Below are 8,487 nucleotides of genomic sequence, written 5' to 3'. Positions count from 1 at the left end.
CATGATGAGATTCTTTTCATGTACCTCTTGAGCATCTGTAATAAATTATATTTTTTAAAGATTTTATTTATTTATATGACAGAGCTCACAAGTTAGGCAGAGAGGCAGGTGAGGTGGGGGGGTTGGAGAAGCAAGCTCCCTGCTGAGCAGAGAGCCCGATGCGGGGCTCAATCCCAGGACCCTGAGATCATGACCTGAGCTGAAGGCAGAGGCTTAACTCACTGAGCCACCCAGGTGCCCCATAAATTATATTTTTTAATGGAGAGGAAGATTGTTAGTGTCTTAACATGCATTAAGATGGTAGCACCAGGGGCGCCTGGGTGGCCAGTGGGTTAAGCCTCTGCCTTTAGCTCAGGTCATGATCTCAGGGTCCTAGGATAGAGCCCCGCATGGGGCGCTCTGCTCATTGAGGAGCCTGCTTCCTCCTCTCTGCCTGCCTCTCTGCCTACTTGTGATCTCTGTCTGTCAAATAAATAAAATCTTAAAAAAGAAAAGATAGTAGCACCAAATATACCATTAGTTATTAGAGTCTTCATGTACAGTAATCAAACAAACACAAAACCTAGTAATTTTACTCAAAGATGTCTTTGACAAAGCAATAAAAGAGACTTTATGTATCTGCTTTTTAGTACATATCTTTTATTGTGTGTGTTGAAATGGGAAGCAAATTTGTTGCACTGAAGTATGTTTGTCTCAAGGAAAAGCACTTGTGTGCTTGTTCTGAATTATTTGCTGAACTGGCCACTTTTTCCAGGGAAACTGTATTTATTTGAAAGAATAACTGACAAATACACCAGTTACTTAGACTTGGATATTTGACAAACATTTTCTCAAAAATGAAGTGAGTTTGTCATTTCCAGGAAGCAATTGATATTTTAGCTAGTAACAAGTTTTAGCTTTCAAGTGAAAATATGAATTTTGTAAAACTTGCCCTAATACTCTGAGTTTGACAGTTGTCCAATACTTAAAAAGTTTTCTAATGAATTGGTACTGATATTAATGAATGCAACTTTTAAAATATTTTATAGTATAGCATGTCAAAATTTTGAAAATTGGCATAATTCAAGGATCTAATATTTTACAAGTGATCAATGTAAGATGTTACAAAATCATGCATGGGTAAAATATTCTAAGTGCAAGATAAGCCATTAGATTTTTTTAAGATTTTATTTATTTCTTTGATAACGAGAGAGGGAACACAAGCAGGGGGAGTGGGAGAGGGAGAAGCAGGCTTCCCGCCAAGCAGGGAGCCCAATGCGGGACTCAATCCCAGGACCCTGGATCATGACCTGACCCAAAGGTAGATTCCTCACGACTGAGCCATCCAGGCGCCCCAAGCCAATGGATTTTAATGCAACAGAAAAGTTCCTTGATACAGTTTCTAACTCCACATTGCAATTAAACTTTAAGAAAATGCCACATGACAAATACCTACAATTATCTGAAAATGCTATTAAAAATATCTTTTCCTGGGGTGCCTGGGTGGCTCAGTTGGTTGAGCGACTGCCTTCAGCTCAGGTCGTGATCCTGGAGTCCCAGGATTGAGTCCCAGGATCGAGTCACGCATCGAGCTCCTTGCTTCTCCCTCTGACCCTCTCCCCTCTCATGCTCCTTCTCTCGCTCTCTCTCAAGTAAATAAATAAAATCTTTTAAAAAATCTTTTCCTTTTCCAACTACATATCTTTATCTAGCTATATTTTCTTCATATACTTCAATCAAAACAACATATTATGACATTGAATGTAGAAATAGACATGTGTATTCCAGCATCATCTATTAAATTAGTGAAAGAAATTGGCAAAAATGTGTAGGAATACCACTTTTCTCACTATTTTGTTTTGGGAAATATAGTTGTTTCATAAAAATGTTCTTTATGTTAAGATGGGATAATTCATTATTTTAAACTTCTAGAATTATTCACTTATTGGTATATTGATATGATTAATTATATATGAATAAATATGTAATTTAAACTTATGAGTAATTTTAAACTTTTCCATAAGTTCACAAGTTTTCTATAACTTCACAATAATGTGAAGAATAGGACGCCTGGGTGGCTCGGTTGGTTGGATGACTGCCTTCGGCTCAGGTCATGATCCTGGAGTCCTAGGATCGAGTCCCGCATCGGGCTCCCAGCTCCATGGGGAGTCTGTTTCTCCCTCTGACCTCCTTCTCGTTCATGCTCTCTCTCACTGTCTCTCTATCAAATAAATAAATAAAATATTAAAAAAAAATAATGTGAAGAATATCCATATACTCATTATGTAAATTCAATTTATTAACATTTATCATTTGGTGTATCATGTGCTCTCTCTCCCTCCCCCCTTCTCCTTCGCCCTATACACACATACATTCATGCACCTGCTCATGTATGTGTATGAAGGAGGGGGGGAGGGAGGGAGGGAGGAAGAGAAAGAGAAGCTGATGTTTTTCTGAAACCTTTTCCCTAAATACTTCAAAGTGTATTCTCCACAAATAGATTCTCTTTCACAGCCATTGTACATTTATTGACATTAGTAAATTTTACCTTGATTATGTTTTTACCTCATCCATCTGTATTTCAATTTCACATTTTTCTAGTTTCTTATGGTAAGAAGTTCTGTTATCTATTTGAAATCTTTCCTCTTTTGTAATGTAGGCATTTATAGCTATAAATTCACCTTTGAACACTGTGTTGGTTATGCTTTTATTGTTATTTTGTTCACTTTAAAATTGATTATTGAACTGAATTTTTTTTAGCTATTGGGTTGTATGAGTTCTTTACATATTTTGAATATTTGTCCTATATCAGATATATGGTTTACAAATATTTTTTCCCATCCTTTAAATTCTTTCATTTTGTTGATTGTTTCTTTTGAGCAGAAGCTTTTTAGCTTGATATAGCCCAGCTTATTTCCGACTTTGTTGCTTGTACTTTAGGCATCCTATCCCCCAAATCATTGCCAAGAACTTTACCAAGGAGCTTTTTTCCTGGGTTTTCTTCTAGGAGTTCTATGGCTTCAGGTCTCATATTTAAGCCTTTAGTCCAATTCAAGGTAATTTGTATGTGTGTGTGTTGTGGGCAGGGGGATAAGATAAGGATATAGTTTCATTCTTTTACATGTGAATATCCCATTTTACCAGCATCATTTATTGAAGAGACTGTTTGGTCTCCATTACTATTCTTGGCTCCCTTTCCAACTTTCATCACTGAATATGGTATTAGCTGAAATGTGACGTATGTTTCTTCTATACCTAATTTGTTAAGATTTTTATCATGGGGGCATCTGGGTGGCTCAGTTGAAGCTGAGACTTCAGCTCAGGTCATGATCTCAGGGTCCTCGGATAGAGTGCCAAGACTGGCTCCCTGCTCCGTGGGAAATCTGCTTTTCCCTCTCCCGCTGCCCTTTCCCTGACTCACTTTCTTTCTCTCTTTCTCTTTCTCAAATAAATACATAAAATCATTTTTTAAAAGTTTTTATCATGAACAGCTGGTGAATTTTGTCAAATGCTCTTCTGAGTCTATTGAGATGGTCATATGGATTTGTTCTTTCATTCTACTAATATGGTATATCACATTGATTTAAGTATGTTGAATCATATTTGCATCCCAAGAGTAAATCACACTCAGTTATGGTAAATGTTCTTTTTAAAGTGCTTCTGAATTTGGTTTACCAGAATTTTACTGAGAATTTTTGCATTTATATTCATCAGGGATATTGGCCTATAGGTTTTTGTTTCTTGTTTCTTGTTTCTTGTTTCTTTTTTCTGGTAGTGTCCTTTTCTGGCTTTGGTATCAGGGTAATGCTGGCCTTATAAAATGATTTTGGGGGTGTTCTCTCTTCTTAGTTTTTTTTTGGAAGAGTCTGAGAAGGATTGGAATTGATTCTTTAAATGTTTGGTAAAATTCTCCAGTGAAGCCATTTAGTCCTGTTTTTTTCTTCTTTGAGAGAGTTTTGGTTACTGATTCAGACTTCTTACTAGTAATTGGTTTGTTCAGGTTTTCTATTCTTTGTGATTCAGTCTTGCTAGCTGTAATTTTTTTAAAGATTTTTTTAAAGTAATCTCTTAAAAAGGAGATTAATTAAGATTAATTCTTGCATCCAACACAGGGTTTAGACTTATAACCCTGAGATCAAGAGTCACATGGTCTACCAACAGAGCCTGCCAGGTACCCTGGTAGTTGTATATTTCTAAGAATTTTTCCACTTCTTCTAGGTTATCCAGTTTGTTGGCATATAATTCATAGTAGCCTCTCATGATTTTTTTTAAAGATTTCATTTATCCATTTGACAGACAGAGATCACAAGTAGGCAGAGAGGCAGGTAGAGAGAGAGAGGGAAGCAGGCTTCCTGCTGAGCAGAGAGCCCGATATGGGGCTCGATCCCAGGAACCTAGGATCATGACCTGAGCTGAAGGCAGAGGCTTAACCCATTGAACCACCCAGGCACCCCATGATTTTTTATGTATCTGTGGTATTGATTGTATGTCTATTTTTATATTTATAATTTTGTTGATTTGGGTCCTCCTTCTTTTCTCCTTGCTTAGTGAAGCTAAAGGTTTATCCACTTTCTTTGCTCATTTTGGGCTCGTTTCTTTTTCTTTCTTTCTTTCCTTTTTTTTTCCCCAGTAAGTAACCTCTATCCCAAACACGGGACTAAAACTCATGACCCCGAGATCAAGAGTCACATGCTCTACTGACTGAGCCAGCCCCTTCTAGTTTCTTAAAGCATAGAGTTAAGTTGTTTATTTGAAATCTTTCTTGTTTCTTAATGTAGGTATTTACTGCTATGAACTTGCCTCATGGAATTGCTTTTGCTGCACCCCAAAGGTTTTGGTATGTTGTGTTTCCACCTTCAATTGTTGCAAGATATTTTTTTTCATTTCTCTTTGAATTTCTTCTCTGATCCATTGGTTGTTTGGGAGAGTGTTGTTTAATTTCATGTATTCTTAAATTTCCCCATTTTCCTCCTGTTACTGATTTCTAGTTTCATATTATTGTTGTCTAAGAAGATACTTGATATGATTTCAATTTCTTGAACTTGCTAAGACTAATTTTATGATCTAACCTATGATCCATCCTAGAAAATATTCCATGTGCCCTTGAGGAGAATGTGTATTCTTCTGCTGTTGGATACAGTATCTGTGTATGTCCTTTAAGTTCATCTGGTTTACAGTGTTGTTCAAATCCACTGTTTCTTTGTTGATTCTTTACCTAGATAAACTCAGTAATTGTTGAGAATGGGGCATTAGATCTTCAACTATTATCATATTGTTGTTTATATCTTTTTTTAGTTCTTGTTAGTTTTTGCTTCATATATTCAGGTGCTATGATGTTAGGCACATAAATATTTACAATTGTTATATGTATTTATATTACATATAATATATTTTTTTTAAGATTTATTCATTTTTATAAGTCAATTGGAGAAAGACAACTATCATATGCTCTCCCTGATATGAAGAAGTGGAGATGCAATGTTGGAGGGTTGGGGGGTAGGAAAAGAAAAAATGAAAGAAGGTGAGATTGGGAGGGAGACAAACCATAAAAGACTCAATCTCAAAAAACAGACTGAGGGTTGCTGGGGGGAGGGGGGACGGAAGAGGGAGGTGAGGATATGGACATTGGGGAGGGTATGTGCTATGATGAATGCTGTGAAATGTGTAAACCTGGCGATTCACAGACCTGTACCCCTGGGGATAAAAGTACATTATGTGTTTATTAAAAATAAATAAATAAATTTAATTTTAAAAAAAGATTTATTCATTTTTAGAGAAAGAGCATGAAAGGGGAAGGGGCAGAGGGAGAGCGTGAGAGAGAATCCTCAGGCAGACTCTGCACTGAGCACAGATCCTGATACAGGGCTCCATCCCAGGACCCCAAGATCATGACCTGAGATAAAATCAATAATTGACAGCTCAACTGACTGAGCCACCCAGGTACCCCCAAATATTATATGTTTTTGATGGATTAATCTTTTTAACATTGTATAATGACCTTCTTTGTCCCTTTTTACCATTTTTCACTTACATAGTTTAGATAGTTGGGTAAAACAGCTGGCTTAGTTTCTTGCCAAAGTGAGGCTATAGGATGGGCTTTATGGTTGCCTGTATTCTTGGTCAGTCTTACCAGATGGTCAAGACTGGATACGAAAATTAGCAGTAGGTGGGGCTATGAATAATCAGCTCCTAGTGAAAAAGGCTCTTTGTTTCTGCTCATGACTCAAGCTGATTTGTGCTCTCAATTCCCCTAGTCAAACAAGGCCACTGGCTTTGCTCTGCAAAAGAGCATCAGTTCTACCTGCCAAACTCGCTGCTTGACTGTTGCTGAGCTATAGCTTTCTAGTCATTCTGACCAAGCTTTTTGGATGGGCATGGCTGGGAGCTTCGTTCATCTATGGGTAGTGCTGTGAATTAGCTCAACTGCCTATGTGGGTGAGGGGAACCCCTTAAGTCCAGACTTTGCTCTACAGACTAGTAGCTCTGCTTATCAGACTCTACTCGGGTGTTGCTGGACTATGCAACTTCCAGGTGTTCTTGCCAACATTTTTGGTTAGATGGAGCCTGGAGCTACACTGAGGGGCAGACCTATGACTCAGCTCTTATGTCTTGGTGCAAGGAGACCAGGCTACAGAGCAAGCAAATCTCTTCATTTAAGAACCTGAATCAGGGGGCGCCTGGGTGGCTCAGTGGGTTAAGCCACTGCCTTCGGCTCAGGTCATGATCTCAGGTCCTGGGATCGAGTCCCGCATGGGGCTCTCTGCTCAGCGGGGAACCTGCTTCCCTCTCACTCTCTGCCTGTCTCTCCATCTACTTGTGATTTCTCTCTGTCAAATAAATAAAATCTTTAAAAAAAAAAAAAAAAAGAACCTGAATCAGGCAGACCAGCACCTTACCAAGTTCCCTAATCAAACTCTACCAGCGAATTAGTTCTACAGATAAGCAAAACTATTGGTTGGAACCACTACCTGGGTGCTGCCCGTAGGAATTCAGTCAGCCTATATGTGAGTTGTCAAGCTCTTTTCCCACTGGAGGAAACATAAGTTCGAGGGGCCTCTCAGCATAGTTCTGTGCCAGGAGCAATGCAGTCAGCATATGTAACAATTCCTGATACCCTTATAATGTTGTATGTTTTGGTCTTCCCAGTGCAGGGAATTCTTCAGTATTACCTCTTTGTTCTCGGATTTCTCAGCAATGTCTTGTCCAGAAATAGTTATTAGTAATTTTTCTTACAAGAGAGAGCTAAGTTAGAAATGACCTATGTGCCCATCTTTCTGCTATTATGCCCTCTAATATTTCTTTCAAAGATTTTATTTACTTATTGAGAGAGGAGGGAGGGAGGGAGAGAGAATCTCAAGTACACTCTGCACTAAGTGCAGAGCCCAGTGTGGGACTCTTTCCCATGACCCTGAGATCACGACCTGAGCAGAAATCAAGAGTAGGACACTTAGCAGATAAAGTCAAGATCAAAGACCTTGAGTTGGGGAGATAAGTTTAGATTATCTGGATGGGTCCAATCAAAGTCCTTAAAAGAAGTTTTCCTGACTGAGGTCAATGTCGAAATGAGATGTGACTACAAAAAAATGATCAGAGAGATGCGGATTTTAAAGATGGAAAGGAGGGTATGAGTGAAGAAAGGTGGGAATCCTATAGAATCTGGAAAATGAAACAAAAAAAACTGACATGATTTTTCTCTAGAGCCTTGAGAAAGGAATGTAGCCTTGCCAACGCTTTTATTTTGCCCAGTGAGACATATGTTAGACTTCTAATCTATAGTACTATCAAATAGTGAGTGAATGAATAAATGAATGTTGTTTTGAGCAGCTAAGTTTTTGGTAATTTGTTATGACACCAATACTAAACCGATACAATTCCTTTTTCCTCTCCTTCTGTTACTCCATTATACATACACTGCTATGCTTAACAATATTCACAAATATCTCGGGCTCTGTTCATTCTTCCCCCCTTCTTTTTTCTTTTTTTCAGATTGGATGATCTCTATTGATCTATCTTCAGCTTCACTGACCTTTTCTCTGTCTGCTAAAATCATTATATGAGCCCCTCTGGTTTTTATTCTGGTCATTATACTTCTCAACTCAAGTATTTTTGCTTGGTTCTTTTTCTTTTCTTTCTTTCTTTTTTTTTTTTTAAATTCCATCTCTTTATTAATATTCTCTATTTGGTGAGTGATTATACTTTTGTTTAATGTATTAAATTGGATTCCTTTTGTTGTGGAATATATTTATAGTAGTTGCTTTGAAGTCTGTTAACTCTAACATCTTGGTGTCCCCAAAGGCAGTTTCTACTGATTTATACCCCCCCACCCCCGTGTATGGGGTACAATTTTCTGTTTTCCTTGCTCATCTCATAATTTTTTGCTGACATCTGGACAATTAGATAATACAGTATAGCAATTCTCAGTTTTTATTCTGTGTTCCCACTCCAAGTTTTTTGTTGCTGTTTTTTGTTTCTTTCTTAGTGACTTGATTGGACAAAGTTTGTGAAGTC

This window comes from Mustela putorius, unplaced genomic scaffold, assembly GCF_011764305.1.
Source record: "Mustela putorius furo isolate JIRA1106 unplaced genomic scaffold, ASM1176430v1.1 tig00000407_pilon_pilon_pilon, whole genome shotgun sequence".
NCBI classification, from domain to species: Eukaryota; Metazoa; Chordata; class Mammalia; order Carnivora; family Mustelidae; genus Mustela; species Mustela putorius.
Note: the sequence above shows the minus strand (reverse complement) of the source record.